The sequence below is a fragment of the Physcomitrium patens genome, chromosome 6 (genome assembly GCF_059467195.1).
Source record: "Physcomitrium patens ecotype Gransden chromosome 6, ASM5946719v1, whole genome shotgun sequence".
Classification (NCBI taxonomy): domain Eukaryota; kingdom Viridiplantae; phylum Streptophyta; class Bryopsida; order Funariales; family Funariaceae; genus Physcomitrium; species Physcomitrium patens.
Window position 1 is genome coordinate 17274376 of NC_143415.1, and position 15728 is coordinate 17290103.

Consider the following 15728-nt stretch of genomic DNA (forward strand, 5'->3'; position numbering starts at 1 on the left):
CATCCCTGCTTAAAGAATAAAGATAGATTTGATAAGCGACACAGGTTGAAGCCAAAAGATATTCAAGAAGGTGATTGGATTTTTGTATATGACAACAGCTTGGATAACCAACATAGTGCTCTTAAAATGTTCTCTAAGCATTGGTTTGGATCTTATGTGGTTGAACATATTTTAGATAATGCTACATATGCATTAAGAAAATTAAATAGAACAAGATTTAATATTCTAATTGCAAGAAAACGTATAAAACTTTTCAAACAATGGGATCAAGAACTAGTCCTCGAAGACATTGAAAAGTTTAATCTATCTAGGTATGAAGAAGAAGAATTGGATTTTAAAGAAGACATTATTGAGAAGGTAATATGATGCCGACTACAACTTTAGTTCTTTTTGGTACATACCGAAGGATGTATAGGTTTAGAGGGGGTAGATGTCGTATTGTGGTTCAGCTTTTATATGAAAATAATGTAATTATGTACTTAATATATAATTTATTAAGTAACATGGTGAGAGCCATGTTAGTAGATTTTAGTTGGTTTTAAAATATAATTTGATTCTTACTTTGAAAAGAAGTTGTTTAAAAAGATTACTATAGAATTTGTATAACTTTAATTTTTTTTTGATAGTGGCTTTTAAGATTAGTTTTTTTTGATAGTAACTTCTAAATATTTAAAGTCACCTTTGTTAGACATTGGTGACCTTTGAAAACTTATTTTGGTTCTTTTATTTGATGTTTAGAGCATAAATTATGTAAAGCTTATAAGAAAAAAGATTGAAGAAGGGTTTTGGTAGCAAAGGGAGTAATTAGGGCACCAATATAGATGAATGGAGATGAATGATAAAAATCTCCATTCCTATTGGTCAAAAAACATGACCAATAGGCTTTGAAGAGGTTGCCTGAGGCCATATTAGGGATAAGGGTTAGATTCCCAAAGCCATTCAAGCTTTTAAGGCTACCATTAGCATGTTTAAGATTTTGGCTATGGTTTTGGTACAAATCTTGTATGATTTGGAATTTACATAAAAGAGATATAGGCGCTCAAAGTTAAGGTATTGATTTGGGAGCTACTCTCACTCTTTTTGACATAACACACGCATACAAATGGCAATTGAAGATTGGTGACTGCGACTGGAGAGAGCACTTTTGCGCCTACACTTTTTACATACTGGTTGCTCGATTCTAAGTAGAAGTGAAGGAGTTATTGGATTTTGGAGCAAGTACATGCAATCTAAGGGTAGTAAGTGATGCGATTTACTAGTGGTTGTGTCTTGAGCTATATCTTGAGGAATTTGATAAGATTTTGGCTCAAAATTTTAGAAAATGTATAAATTTATATTAATAAACTTTGTACATAAGTTTGATGATATTTGAATATTAGGTTCTTGAGATATTATGAAAATAGTGCTTGGATGCTTGTAAATTAGGATTTAGAGCATTGTCGTAATACGTGAAGTCTTGCTTGAGAATGCTCCGAGCACCTAGCTGTGGAAGGAAGAATAGAAATTGCAATAAAAAAATTCTAATTCTAATAGAATACTAACAATGCTCTAATTAGACCATAATAATGCTAAGCAAGCTTAATCAAATTTTAAAAATTTGAAATAAATTTCAAACAAATAATAAGAATTCTAAAAGAAATATTAAAAAGATCACAAATATCACTCAAATACATCTCAATTCAATCTTAATTTAATTCTAGTTAAAATCTTATTGAAGTTCATTCAAACTTTAGCCCAAAAGTAATTGAATCTTAAATCCTAATAAAATCCTAAATCCTAAATCAAACCCTAAACAAACCTTAAACCAAATCCTAATCAAATCCTAAACCAAATCCTAAGCCAAACCCTAAATCCTAAATCAAATCCTAATCAAATCCTAATCCAAATCCTAAATCCTAAACCATATCCTAATCCAAATTCTAAATCCTAAACCAAATTCTAACTAAATCTTAAACCCTAAATCAAACCCTAATCAAATCCTAAACCTTAAATAAAATTCAAATCAAATCCTAATCCAAATCCTAAATCCTATCCTAAATCCTAAACCAAATCCTATCCAAATCCTAAACCGAATCCTAATCCTAAACCAATTCCTAACCAAACCCTAGTAATTCATACAACAAATTTAAACCTTAGGAATTAATGAATAAAAAGTTGATCTTAACTCAAATTTTGCACACTTCTTAAAAACTAAGTTGAAAAAAATCACAAATTTTTTGAAAAGGATTAGATATACTAAATAGACGATATCTTCAAAAACGTGCTCATGTATTGATTGGCCTCCTTCTCCAATCTTGATGCAAATCTTCTAGAGCCAATATCTCTCCTTTGCACTATTCGATTGATCTCAAAATTCTCATACACATAGAAAAACAAGTCTTATATCTTCTTACATAAGTTTCATTTCAATCCAACAAATACATTGCAAGAAATCTTTAAAACCCTCATTGGACCTAAAATTCTACTTTCTGAGACCTAGACCCACTTAAACCTCAATATTCGTCAATTTAACCATTAAATCGAGCTCAAATTAACAAAACATATTGAACACAACTATAACCATAAATCCACTAAATTTAACTTGTAGATCTATTACAAAAATCTTAAAATCTTCCAAAACGTAAATCCTATTTTATTTTATAAAATCCAAGTCATCCAAAACAAACCTTGACTTTGCAAAGCTCTTACAAAGTTATAACAACTTCAAATCACTCAAAATTATTATTCATAGAAACCCTATCTAATCTTCTATCAAATACCACTCTTCGATCTGCCAAAGAGTCCCAGAGTCATTGTCGAGACTCGGTTTTGTACCTCAGGGTCTGATTTCGACCCTGGTTCATAGCTGGCCCTCTCCGGGTATCAACATCTAGTTTTTTTTAAGTAATTTTTACTATAATTAACTCTTTAATTCTTCCTTAAGATGTCTATATCATTTATTTTTCCAATCTACCTTATTTTGTCTTTTTTTTGATCGTACAAAGTAAGTAGAAGCTATTTTTTTAAAAGGGCAGCATTACTACTAAAAATTTTACTACCTTCCTATCTTTTATCCATATTTTTCTATCTTTTCTTTTAACTTGGCTCTTCTATAATAAGATCCATATTATCATCTTTCAACATATAATTGTGTTACAACATGATAGCATCTGCTAGGATTTCTTAGATGCCCAAAGATCAGGAGTGAATTTGTAGTTGGATTATTTTATGATAAAACTTAAAGGTGAATTCTACCTACCCTATAAATTTTAGACAAATTGAACGGTTAGATCAAGAATTATGAATTTCTAAACTTTAGGAAGAGAAAACCAGTTGCGGGAAAAATATGTTTTGAAGGGATTTTGTTATATTTTGAGTTTTATGCAAAATAAAGGAGTTTTGAAAGATAAGACAAGATTCATATAAAGGTTTAAGCTATGCTCTCTACAGCTAGACATCCAATGTATTTCCTGATAGCAAATCATGCCATACGACACAACATTATTTTTTTGTTATTCTTGAGTCTCTTTTAGTCGCACCTTCATTATTGTATGTAGCTCAAATAAATTATTTACCAAATCTTCTATTATAGGATTATTAACTTTTAAAAATTTAAAAATATTAAATTATGGATGATAACCATAATTAGTAAAAAAAATTATTATATAAAAAAATATACTATGTTATCATAAAAAAAATTTACTAATGGCAAAAGAATTATCTAATAATCTTATTGGTAGTTGATAGTATACTTCAATATTATTCCAAAATTTGATTTACATACTTTGTTTGTCCATCAATTTGAAAATCAAAAGCCAAAGATAGTTTTATGTCTTCTTTAAGAATCTTAAAAATTATTCTCTAATATCTTGATATAAACTAAGTTTTCCTATCCAATATAATATCCTTGAGCAATCTATGATAGCAATAGATATTGTCAAAAAAAAACTTAATTATTTCTTCACCTATGATAGATTTTGTACATAATACAAAATATATCATCTTGGTGAAATAATCAACTATCACAAATATAGAGTCATAAGAATTTGAAATTAGAAGATTTCTGATAAAATCTATAAAATAGAAGATCACAATTATTAAAGAATAAATAATAGCTGAAGAAGTTAGTAAGATTGATGATAACAAGTTTTTATCTTAAGCAAACATCAAACTTGCTTAATAAAAGTTGAATTAACAATTACTATTGATTTCATTACTCAAAGATAAAGATGCTCTAGCCTCAAAAGAATTATCTATGGTTAATAAAAAATGACATTTCCTTCCTTCAATATAAAGTGAAATTATTTAGAAAATATGTTTGACAAAACTTATTATTTTCTTAATTAATAAGTGAATTTGAATTCGAATCTTAACAAGGACATGCTTCAATAGGCTTAGCAATGATTCAAAACACATATTGTCATAAAATACTCAAGGTTCTTATAATCTGTATATATAATGATTAGACTAGGAGCACCTTCTAAATAATGGTGCTATTTTTTTAAAAAATCCATGATTGTAAGAAATTCTTTATTGTGGATCTTATAGTTAATCTTAATTATTGAATAAATTTAAAATAAAAATCTATCAAGTGAAATTTATCATTTATTTCCATTTGTGATAATATATCATTCAAAGCAAAGTTTGATGCCTCTATTCCAAAAAAAATGGCTAAGAAAAGTTCATGCAATAAAAGATTGGTGCAAAAATAAATGCTATCTTCAAAGCTTCAAATGTCACTTCTTGATTCCATTGAAGTTTGTTTTTACAAATCAAACATATAAATAGAGTTGAAACTTGAAAGAAGTCTTTTATAAAGATTCGATAGTAGTTGACAAATTCCAAAAAGCATTGAACTTCTCTTATTGTTTTTGGATCTTTCAATCTATAATAATTTAAACTTTCAAAAGATCCATCAAAAGTCTATTATTTGAAATGATGTATTTTAAGAAGTTAACTTAAATAGTATGAAATATATTTTTTTATTTTAATTTTATTTTCTATTTTTATCCAAGAATAGAATTTTATATTTTTTAGCTTTTATAATATATGAAAAATATTAAGTTATATTCTATTATATTTTTTAAAATAAATTAAGATATTTTTTGGATAATAAATAATAAACTTGTCTAAAAATTCTTAAAAGATATCATTTATTAGATGTTAAAAAGATGCTGATACATTTGTAAGTCCAAAAGATATAATATTACATCTATAATATCTATACTTGGTTCTAAAATAAGGTCTTCCATTCATCTCCTTTTATGATGTATACTAGATTGTATGTCCTTTGTAGATCTATTTTAATATAGATCTTAATTTGATTCAATCAATTAAGAAGTTTAAATATCAAAGATAGCAGATACTAGTTTTTGATGGTGATCTTATTGAATCTTTGATAATTGACACACATCTGTAATGATCCATCTTTTTTCTTCACAAATAAAATTAGAGCTTTTTTTAGAAATTTAGAATAACACTTGAAGTTCTTCACCAAATTTTCTTAAATATATTCTTTGAATTCAACCAACTTATTTCATAATAAACTATAGATTGGTCCAAATGGCAGTTGAACTTTTTCTTAAATATCAATTGAGGAGTCACATAGATGATATTTCAAAAAAGTATTTGCATTCTTTTTTTCAAATATATCTTGAAAATCTTGATATTAGCTAAAAATACTATTTGAAGTATTTCTATTATTAAAAATAGGTGTGGCATAAATGACACAAGGTGATCCTTCTTTTACTCCATGCAAGAAAGCTTTAGCACCTACAAATACAAGTTTGATTGTATTAGACTTATGACTTTCTACTTGATTAATTATACTCTTAATTATACTTTCAAAAAAATTAAGACTACAAGAAATCTAATATATTTTAGGATAATATTTTTTAACTATGATAAATCTAAAATGACTAGATTAGAAAAAAAATTAACAATATTAAATATTAAAAAGCTAATTTGACCATTAATTACTACTTTGTGAGGCGAAATTTCACCACTTGATGAAACCCATGCGACACAACAAGTCCAAGAGGTGGAGTTGGAGAGCTCCCAATTGTGTAATTGTTAGATTAATTTAAATCTTTATATTAAAAATTCAATTAGTTTTAGGCCTTCTAAGCAATGGTTACCAACATTAAATTAACATGTTAAATAAAATTTATTTTACAAACACAATAAAAATAATTAACTAAGTTATTACTATTAATTGACCATAAGAATAAAAACTTAAGTTTGAATTAAAAGCTAAGTTAAAAATTAATTTTAAAAAAATTAAATTTAAAAGTTAAAATTAAAATATAAAGTAAAAAAATCAAATTAAAAGTTAAGATTAAAGGTTAAGTGAAAAATTAAATTTAAAAGTTTAGTTTAAAAGTTAAAAATTAAAAATTAAAATTAAAATTTAAAGTGATAATATTAAAGGTTGAAAGTTAAACTTAAAATTTATTAGCCAAAAAGTGAAATGTAGAGCTCATAAGTCATTGTGAAGACGATGGTAAAAATAAAGTGAGAGAGGAGAAATCAAAGGTACCTTGACAATACTTAAGGATTGAAGGCAGCGACTCCCTTCTACTCCAAAATTTTCCAAAATTTGTAATCGGCTTTAATTTGAATTATTCTTAGCTTGTTGCAAGGCTGACTTGAAGGAACTTTTGATCCAACAATCTTCGTTGCAATCTAATGATTCAATCGTGAGAATTCTTCCTTTGAAGTTGAGTGATCCAAACTGCCGTGGTGACCAACCCTCATCACTTAGAATTTCACTAAAAATTCAGATTGTCTTTAAATTCACCAAAACTTATGCCTTTTAGAGCTTAGCTTATAAAGCTTGATTTTTTCAAAATTTCAAATAAATCCAATTACCAGGCATTGAGAAATGCCTTACCAAACTCGATTGATTCAAACTACAAAGGCAGACGACTCCCTCAAACTCAAAAATTCACCAAAAATTCCTTCTTACTTCAAATCAAGCAACTCTTATTTTGTTGGAAAGCTAACAAAAAAATCTACAACTATTCAAAATCTCACATTGAAACAATAGAAATTGAGTGACTGAATAAAGACAAATTCCGTGGCCCTTGAAACCCTTGAGGTATTAGAAAGGCCGAGGAGATATCTACCTCAATGAAACATATTTTAAAACTTATTGACCATCCTTCACAATGAAAAATATATAAATACACAATCACAAGGTTTACAATGAGAATTAAAATCTAAATAAAATTAAGATTAGGATTTTGACCAAATTTTAGCTTGGCTCCGCCGTTCACCCAAAAGAGGAGAGAGAGAGGGCTTGGAAAACCAAGCAACTCTTATACAAATGAAGTAACACATTACACTGTAAGGGAACAATATACACCAACATCTTCTAAAAACAAGAGAAAAATAATATCCTTTCCAACTTGAGAAGATAGAAAGAGATGCATATCAAGATTAAGACTAATCTTTTTAAGAAGAACATGTATAATAACAAACTTTGTATTGCATACCTTCAATTTTTAATAATGAAGGTAAAACAATCCTACAAAATATAAGATGTTCAAAAGACTATAATAAGTAAATAATTAAATAAAAACTAAAAATGTAATTATACAATTTGTTACCAAAATATGATATTATATTGCTTTAAAATACAAATTAATTGGCAACAAGGCTACAAGTTGAAGAAAATTTTTGTAACAAAATTTTGGATTTTATACTCTTAAAGCAAATTAGAAACCTTTAAGAGAATTTTTAGTGTAAGAATATGCCAAATATGCATCTTAATTTTTCTATGTAAAAAATATTAAGTCTTGAATGAAGGTGCTATTTATAATAATTAGATGCTACAAATCCTTTAAAAGATATAGTAGAGAATAAATAAGATAGCTCCGCAATAAATGATTCTAGGTTATTATTTGAAATAGATGAATAATGGCTTGTTTTAGATATATCTAGGTCTAAGAACAAAAATTTCTTAAGTTTTAACAGCCTTTTAATAAGACAAAATAAAAAATAAAAAATATTCTTATTTTTATTGTATGAAAATATAAAAGATCACAAATTTGTTTTTAGAAAAATAAATAAAGACATCATGTATTATGATTGTATTGAGTAAATGTTTTGAATTCTATCTACATGAATTTAAAATCCTATGTTCCAATACCTAATCAAGCCATCTAAATTATGTCCTCCAAAAATAGAAATATTAAACACACAACTTAATTATTGATATATATTTTCAAAAACCAACCATACACAAAAAAAAATTTAAGTTTTTCATCTATGATAAGTAGATAAGAAGGTATAAATTCCATTTGCATTAAAATTGAGAATCTATTTTTTGAAGATGGACATACCTATTGTGATGTAAAAGAATAATATAATGAGTAATTGTCTTAAAATTTTCTTCAAGTCTGTCTTTATTTGGAAGTATCATTTTTTTTAGGTGATTGTCATATACTCTCAATTCTCTTATTCTATGGTTGAAAAAAGCTAATTATTATTCAAATTTGTTCTAGCAAGGATTTTTTCTTATATAGCATTTAAAGATGGCATGTTTGAAAAGAAAATCCATTTCTACCTTCACAATATCTTCACTTTATTTTAATTTCTCTTACTATAGTTGATTCTTTTGTATTGGAGTGATTGTAACTTAAAGTAAGAAGTGGTATCTCTTCAACCACATCTTTAATTGAAACATATTAGGAGCATTCTGTTGTTGATTTAAGCACCTGTTTAAAGCATATGGTGACTCTTTACAACATCATGAGTAGTGTTCTAAATTAATAAATAAATAAAAGCATAAAGAGGAACATTTTCGTTGGATAAATGTATTCCTTGGATAAATTTAAACTACAATGGATTCATGAATAATGTCTACAAAGGACAATAGATGACCATCTATGATTTCTACATGAATATGTTTTATTTTCTTTAGTAACAATATGCTATGTCTTTTAATAAACTCTTCATCTAAAAAACAAATTGAGGCTCTTGAATCTAGTAAGGTAAGATCAAAGTTGAGGCTTTGTGATGTTTAGGTCCTAAACTAATATCTATTATAAAACAAGAAGGAGATTTTAAGGAGAGAATAAGACCTTTATTAGATGTTGTGTAAGTTTCAATTGCACAGACTTTATTGTAGTTGCATAAACGTTTTTTTGGATATACTATATTCTTTAATTATCATACTTTTTTATTTTATGATTGCATCACTTTTTTGGATAATATTAAGCAATGTGCTTTGATTCTCAATAATATAAATATAATTCTTTTTAACAACAATAAGTCTTTTTTTGCTTAGTAAGAAATTAAAAATATATTACATCAATTTATATATCTACTTCTAAAAATATGTATTGAAAAGATGTTGGTATTTCCATTGATTTATAATAATATTAAGGCTTATTTGTGCAATTCTTAGATCAAAATTCAAAAAATTGATTGTCATGTTTCTCAGCAAAATCTATTGTTTAATTTAATATTTCAAGATCAAGTAAATTAAACATTAATTTCTTTATTTTATTTTATAATTTATAAAAAAAATTGGTTGATAAGTGTAGCATCATTCTATTTAATAGTAATTGCAAGTTTTTTAAATTATGAAGCATATAATGATATTGATTTATTTCTTTGTCGCAAAATATAGATCTTATTTCTTGCAATAAAAATTGTAATATGTTTTCCATGCATGGATCAAAATTCTACCAAGAATGCTTTCAAATTATCAAATATTGACTCACATCATTTAAAAAAAGATAAAAACCATGCTAACACAAAATCAAAAAGTAGTGTTTCAATAGTTTTGGAGTTGAAGTTCAATTGCTAGTTGTATTTGATTGATGAATCTTCAAAATTTTATTCTTGTACCATCAAACTTCTCAAATAAGGTAATTCCTAGTTTTCTGGGACTTAAATAGTGTTCTACTATAGGAAAAAGAACATGATTTGGTATAGATATTGAAGCAGTTCTAATCATTTTTATATTTCTTTTTTTTGTTATTCTTATTTCTCCTTGTGGTGGTAAATTGAGCTAATACATTACAAGCATTAATTCTTTTAATTGTTCTTGCATTTGTGTCATTACACTCTTCATTTTGAAAAGCTCTACCATAATGTTTTAGAGGAAAAGTCATATCTAATATCACTCAAGATAAATAAAAAAGAACTTTAAATAAAAAATACTAAAAATAATATCAATTTAGAAGAAGATAATTGTAAATTTTAATATACTTATGAGTTAACAAGTAAAAGGAATAATATACTCTTAATTAAAAAAAGACAAAGCTCTAATATTGTAAGTATATTCTTGTCAATTTTTCAAAGACAAGAATTTGATGAATCAAATAAATAAGTGAGACTTTTTCAAAGAAGTATAAAAAAATAAAAAATAAAAAGTATGTATATTAAGAAAAAACTAAAATGGCTATTACAAAAAGATAAGAAAACTAGAGACTTCTTGAAACTAGAGTAGAAGCAAGAATGGAATTGACAAGAGTGAAAATGGCTTCAGTCTTGTCTTTATATATACTATTTACATAAGAGCTACATGGTGACATTCTATAGGACCTCCAAAATGTGTTGACTTTGTACAACATGTATCTTAATTTGCAAAGCAATTTTTTTGTATAAATGCCACATAGTTATCTTGTTTCTCAAGCCACCAATAAGTATGGCACATAGTTAGCTTATTGACTAAATTTCTAACCTAATAATTACTTATACACACATGTAAAATTAAACAACATCTATAAAAACTTCTAAAAAGCTTTTCTATAAGATATTATGAAATTAATCTATTTTTATCTATTTCTACCTATTCATATTATCTAAATAATAATTAAAGTAAATATATTTCTATAATAGTCTCGGATTTGATAAGGATTTAAAGTTTGAGTAGGATTTAATTAAAATTTGTCTAGGATTTGTTTAAGATTTAATAGGATTTAATTAGGATATGGATAGTATTTATTAAGATTTTATTAAGATTTTATTTAAGATTTAATTAAGATTGATTTAAAAATTTATTAGGATTTGTTGAATGTTATAGTAAGATTTTATTTAAGATTTAATTAAGATTGATTTAAAATTTTATTAAGATTTGTTGAAGGTTATAGTAGGATTTGATTAAGATTCAATTATAATATCTTTTTTTGATATTTTTAAAAAATTTCTATAGTATAAATATTTTATTAAGATCAATTTTTTTATTTCTTCATGTTTATTTTGTAAGTTTTTGATTTTTTTTTATTTAATTAAATATTGATTAATATTATTATAATTTGATTGGAATTTATTTAGGATTCTATTAGAGTTGTTAGGATCATCTTGTTGCAAGTTCCATTTTTCCTTCTACAACCAAATGTCCAATGCATTCTCAAGAAAATTTCACATAATATAACAACAATTGTCGAGCGTAGATCATGTTCTAGCTATCATATGAGTGTGATATTATAAGGTAATTAGTTTAAGTCTAAATCTTGTAATTATCAAAGACATCAAGGAATTGTTGAAGAAAGTGTGGGCAGTTGGAATTACACTATTGTGAAGGAATAGAGCTGAAAGATGTTGTGTTATGCACAGCTGCTATGGTTTTAGTGACACGGTTTATAAAAGTGGTAGATGCTGGATTGATCATGTAATAGTACAATTATAGTTCCAGTAGCTTGATGTTGTAATGCAATGGTGCAAGATTGTAATGGTGTCAATTTTATCGAAATCTGTGATTAAAAGCTTGTCTAGCCAATGAAGAATCCTTTTTCAAGAGATATGTCTCAACTCATGGCATTGTCTTATTTTGCATCAAATTATTTCCAGCAAGCCCTCTAGCATTATAATTGTTGATGTATTGGTCATATCATCATTCTTTTGAGATTTGCAAGTGCATGTGTTGTAAAGGACATGATAATACAATGAAAGCAACTTAAGATACTCATACATTAGATTGTATTATGGCTGTTTTTTTTTCCTTTTTTTATTTTTTTTATTTTCTACTCTTATTATGATTCTTGTCTAGATTATGTGGTTGTTGCCAAGCAACAATCAATAATTTTCTACTATTTTTTGTCCTATTATTCTTCTTTGTACAAATTAAAAAGATCTTAGGTTGAATCATTAGGTGGTTGAGTATCCTTCATTCTTTGTAGTGGTTGTTAATACTAAGTTCACAATTTTTAGATGAAGTTTTGTTGATAGATGAATATTTAAGATGAAATATAATATAAATAAAAGATAATATGAAAAAATAAAATAAATATTAATTAAATAAATAGATTTTTCAATGTATAAATCTTTGGAGTGACTTGTTAATATAATTGTGAATTGGTGGTGGAATTTTGATTGAATTCTTCAGTGAATTAAGAAGAAGAAAGAATGATTTGATTAGGATTTAATTAATAGCTATAATCCCTAAAAATTCAAAAATTTAATTTATTAATTGTGAAATAGAAAAAACTTCTAACTAGTAGAGTTTATTTTAGCTCATATTGACTTAGTTGGTATATATAATTAATACATTGCAAGAATGAAAACTCTAACTTTTTTAGAGAATGTATCCTATGACATCCTTCACTTTTATTAAAAATAATAATGATAAAAACTTTGTAGTATCTAATTATTATTAATAGTACCTATATTCAAGACTTAATATTTTTTTACATAGAAAAATAAAGATACCTATTTTTCTTGTTCTTATACTATAAATTTTTTGATAAGTTTCTAATTAGCTTTAAGAATATAAAATCCAAACTTTAGCTACAAAAATTGTCTTAAAGTTTTAGCATTGTTGCCAATTAATGTATAATTTAAAATAATAAAATACCATATTTTAGTTATAAATTACATAATTAAATTCTTATCATTAATTAATTTATTTATTTATTTATTATAGTCTTTTGAATCTCTTATATCTTGTAAGATTATTTTATCTTTGTTATTAAAAATTGAAGGTGTATAATACAAAGTTTTATCTTATATATTTTTCTTGAATCCTAATCAAATCATTATATATATATATATATATATATATATAAGATTACAAATGAAGTAACAAATTACATTGCAAGGGACAATACATATCAACATCTTCTAAAAATAAGAAACAAATAATATCTTTTCAAATTTAAAAAGATAAAAAGAGATGCATATGAAGATTAAGACTAATATTGAGTAAATATATGTATATATATATATATATATATTATGGTCCATAGTCTTATTGTTCTCAATTTCCATATTCTTTGGTTACTCAAAGTTATACTTTCTCAAGGCCCTATGTAACTCATACAAGAGATTTGGAGATCAAAAGGGATAATTAAGATTGACCAACTTTTGATTCTTTCATGATTTTAGATTGTTGAACTTTGAATTATAATGGAATCAATGGTTGGAAAATCCCTATAGATTTGGTGGTGTTGCGCTTTCATGTGTAAGTTGTTGGTGTAGGAAGTGTCTTGTGGAATAAATTCACAATAAATTTGTATTGTTGTTCATCTTTTTCCAAAGAGTGCCAACTACACCAGAAAAGTAAAAATAATGTTGAACTTGAATCCAAAAAAACAAATAACATTGTAATAAATATACCCATGATTGATAGCAGTAATGGATTTGTTTAGGAGTAAAATAATATATTGGAATTGGTAATTTTTTGCCACATCAGCGTTGTGGTTGGAAGGCAATGCCTGAGGTTGTATAGAGGAACATTTTCGTTGGATAAATGTAAACTTCGACGGATTCTTCAAAGATCTCCGCTTTCTCTTTGTTTTGACTTTGGGAAAAAAGGCCGTTTTATTCAAGCCAAAATGTGTTGGAACACATCTTGCAGTCTTGGCAAACATGTCTGGGCTTCAGCGGATGCAGAATCCATGATGTTTGTGAGCATGGTCAACTGTTAGGCCCAGCTCAAGCTGAGATTCCGGAGCCGATGGTTACGTGAGAAGAGAGAAGTGGGGGCGAGGTGGGCGGACAGGATGGACCGGAGAGCTGTGGGGGAGGGTCGAGGGCACTGAGGGGCGAAACGCGTGGGGGAGGGAGGGAAAGGTGGTAGGAGGGTGCAAAGGCCAGACATGACGGTGGCAGGAATCTCCAAAGCTTTGGAGCCCCCAGGGGGCCTGGATGCGGCGCGTGGCGCAGGGTTGCTGAGAGTGGAGGGCGGCAGTGCAAGAGCAAGTGCAGAGGAGGGCAGGGGGGCGAAGAGCGGGGGTGGGTGTGTTTGGTGGGGAGCGGGTGCAGGGTATGAGTGTGGGTATGCGTGCGGCGGTGTCAACATCGGGGCGGTGGCGCAGTTGGCTAGCGCGTAGGTCTCATAGCTACGAGAAATCCTGAGGTCGAGAGTTCGAGCCTCTCTCGCCCCACGGGCCATCTGGGGGTGTAGCTCAAATGGAAGAGCGCTCGCTTTGCATGCGAGAGGTACCGGGATCGATACCCGGCGTCTCCACTCACTCATCCCCCACGCTTTTTTTCTGCTCCTTCTGCTTGCTTCTCCCAAACACCTCCCTCGTCACCCCCTCTCTCACCGTCACATTGCCTGTGCCTGCCACACCCAAACCGAGCCCATCCTCCGTGACTCGCAGTCCCCGAGTCCCCGGAGGGGGCTGCGGACAAACATCCATCCACTCCGCTCGCCAACCGCCCACCGTCATGGGCGAACATCGCACCATCGCTCCGCACGCCTTTGGGCGGATCCCTGCCGAATTTCAGCTCCATGATCACACCCGCCTGCCAAGCCCACCAAATGCTCACCCTCACGCATGGCCCCAACGGTGACGGTTGGCGCGCCCGGAGGGATCCTCAACACACTCTCCGCAGTGGGCGCGTGCTGGGCCTTGCCTCCGCTGTTTTTGCTCTCGAGATGCGAGATCCTACACTACGATTCCACTCCTGATTCATCACACGCCCTCGGTCACCGAGGGTCGGGGGATGGGGGGGTCAGACAGGGGGGGGTTGCCCTTTGTAACAAGGTATTTGGGGCGGGCACCTCTCGCGCAGACGCGCGACTCCTCCTCTCATCATTTTGTAAAACCAGAAGGATCTACCGTCGTTGCGTCCCCCCCCGCTTATTCTAGCCTCGCCGCGCCACGGACCGACCAAAACCATATGGGTTTCTTCCCACCAGCGTTCGCTCTCTCAGCCGCCGTGCCGCTGCTCATGAGGCGCCCAGGTCCCGCAGCATCCGGATGCCACCGATCGTTTATTTTTCAGGCGCCACTGTCCAACCCATCAACGCTTTCGATGTGGTCACAATCTCTCAGGCAGCAGCCACCCACGATTCTGTCTGCTGTCGCATGACTTTTACAAATGGCGCTTCTGCTTGGATAAGTTTATTGTTCTCTTTAACACCATATTATACAGGTACTATCAATGAAATCTAAAATTTGTTTTTGCTAGGTTTCTGATTATGATTTGAGAATAACTTGCCTTTCTAATATTTATTGTGTTCAATTTTAGAAGAATATAAACTAGTAATTTAGTAATTTACATGTTCTCATGCAATAAATTGTAGTCGTTTGTTATCTAGGATTGCATTTATATAATCTATGTGTTTTGTATACCAAAATGGCAATGCCTTAATTCTTTTTTACAATGTGTGCATATAATGGTTTTTATAATTTATTCTAGTTTTTTTTTAAACCAATTTTAGTTATTTTAATATGCAAGCCAACTAATTTTATTTTAGAACTATAAAGAATTACAACTTGATGACACTATTAGCAAATTGACAAAACTTAGAAAAAATAATATAGATATTTGATAGAATTATTAAG

At 29.3% G+C, this 15728-nt stretch overlaps 2 non-coding genes across 2 annotated transcripts; both read left to right on the forward strand.

The window, feature by feature from the left end:
- Nucleotides 1–14234: 14234 nt before the first annotated feature.
- On the forward strand, nt 14235–14318 carry TRNAM-CAU (transfer RNA methionine (anticodon CAU)). The gene is given in 2 exon segments: nt 14235–14272; nt 14283–14318. It is a non-coding gene; the product is annotated as a tRNA-Met (tRNA).
- A 10-nt stretch (nt 14319–14328) lies between these two features.
- Nucleotides 14329–14401, forward strand: TRNAA-UGC (transfer RNA alanine (anticodon UGC)). The gene has a single exon. It is a non-coding gene; the product is annotated as a tRNA-Ala (tRNA).
- The last annotated feature ends 1327 nt before the right edge of the window (nt 14402–15728 follow it).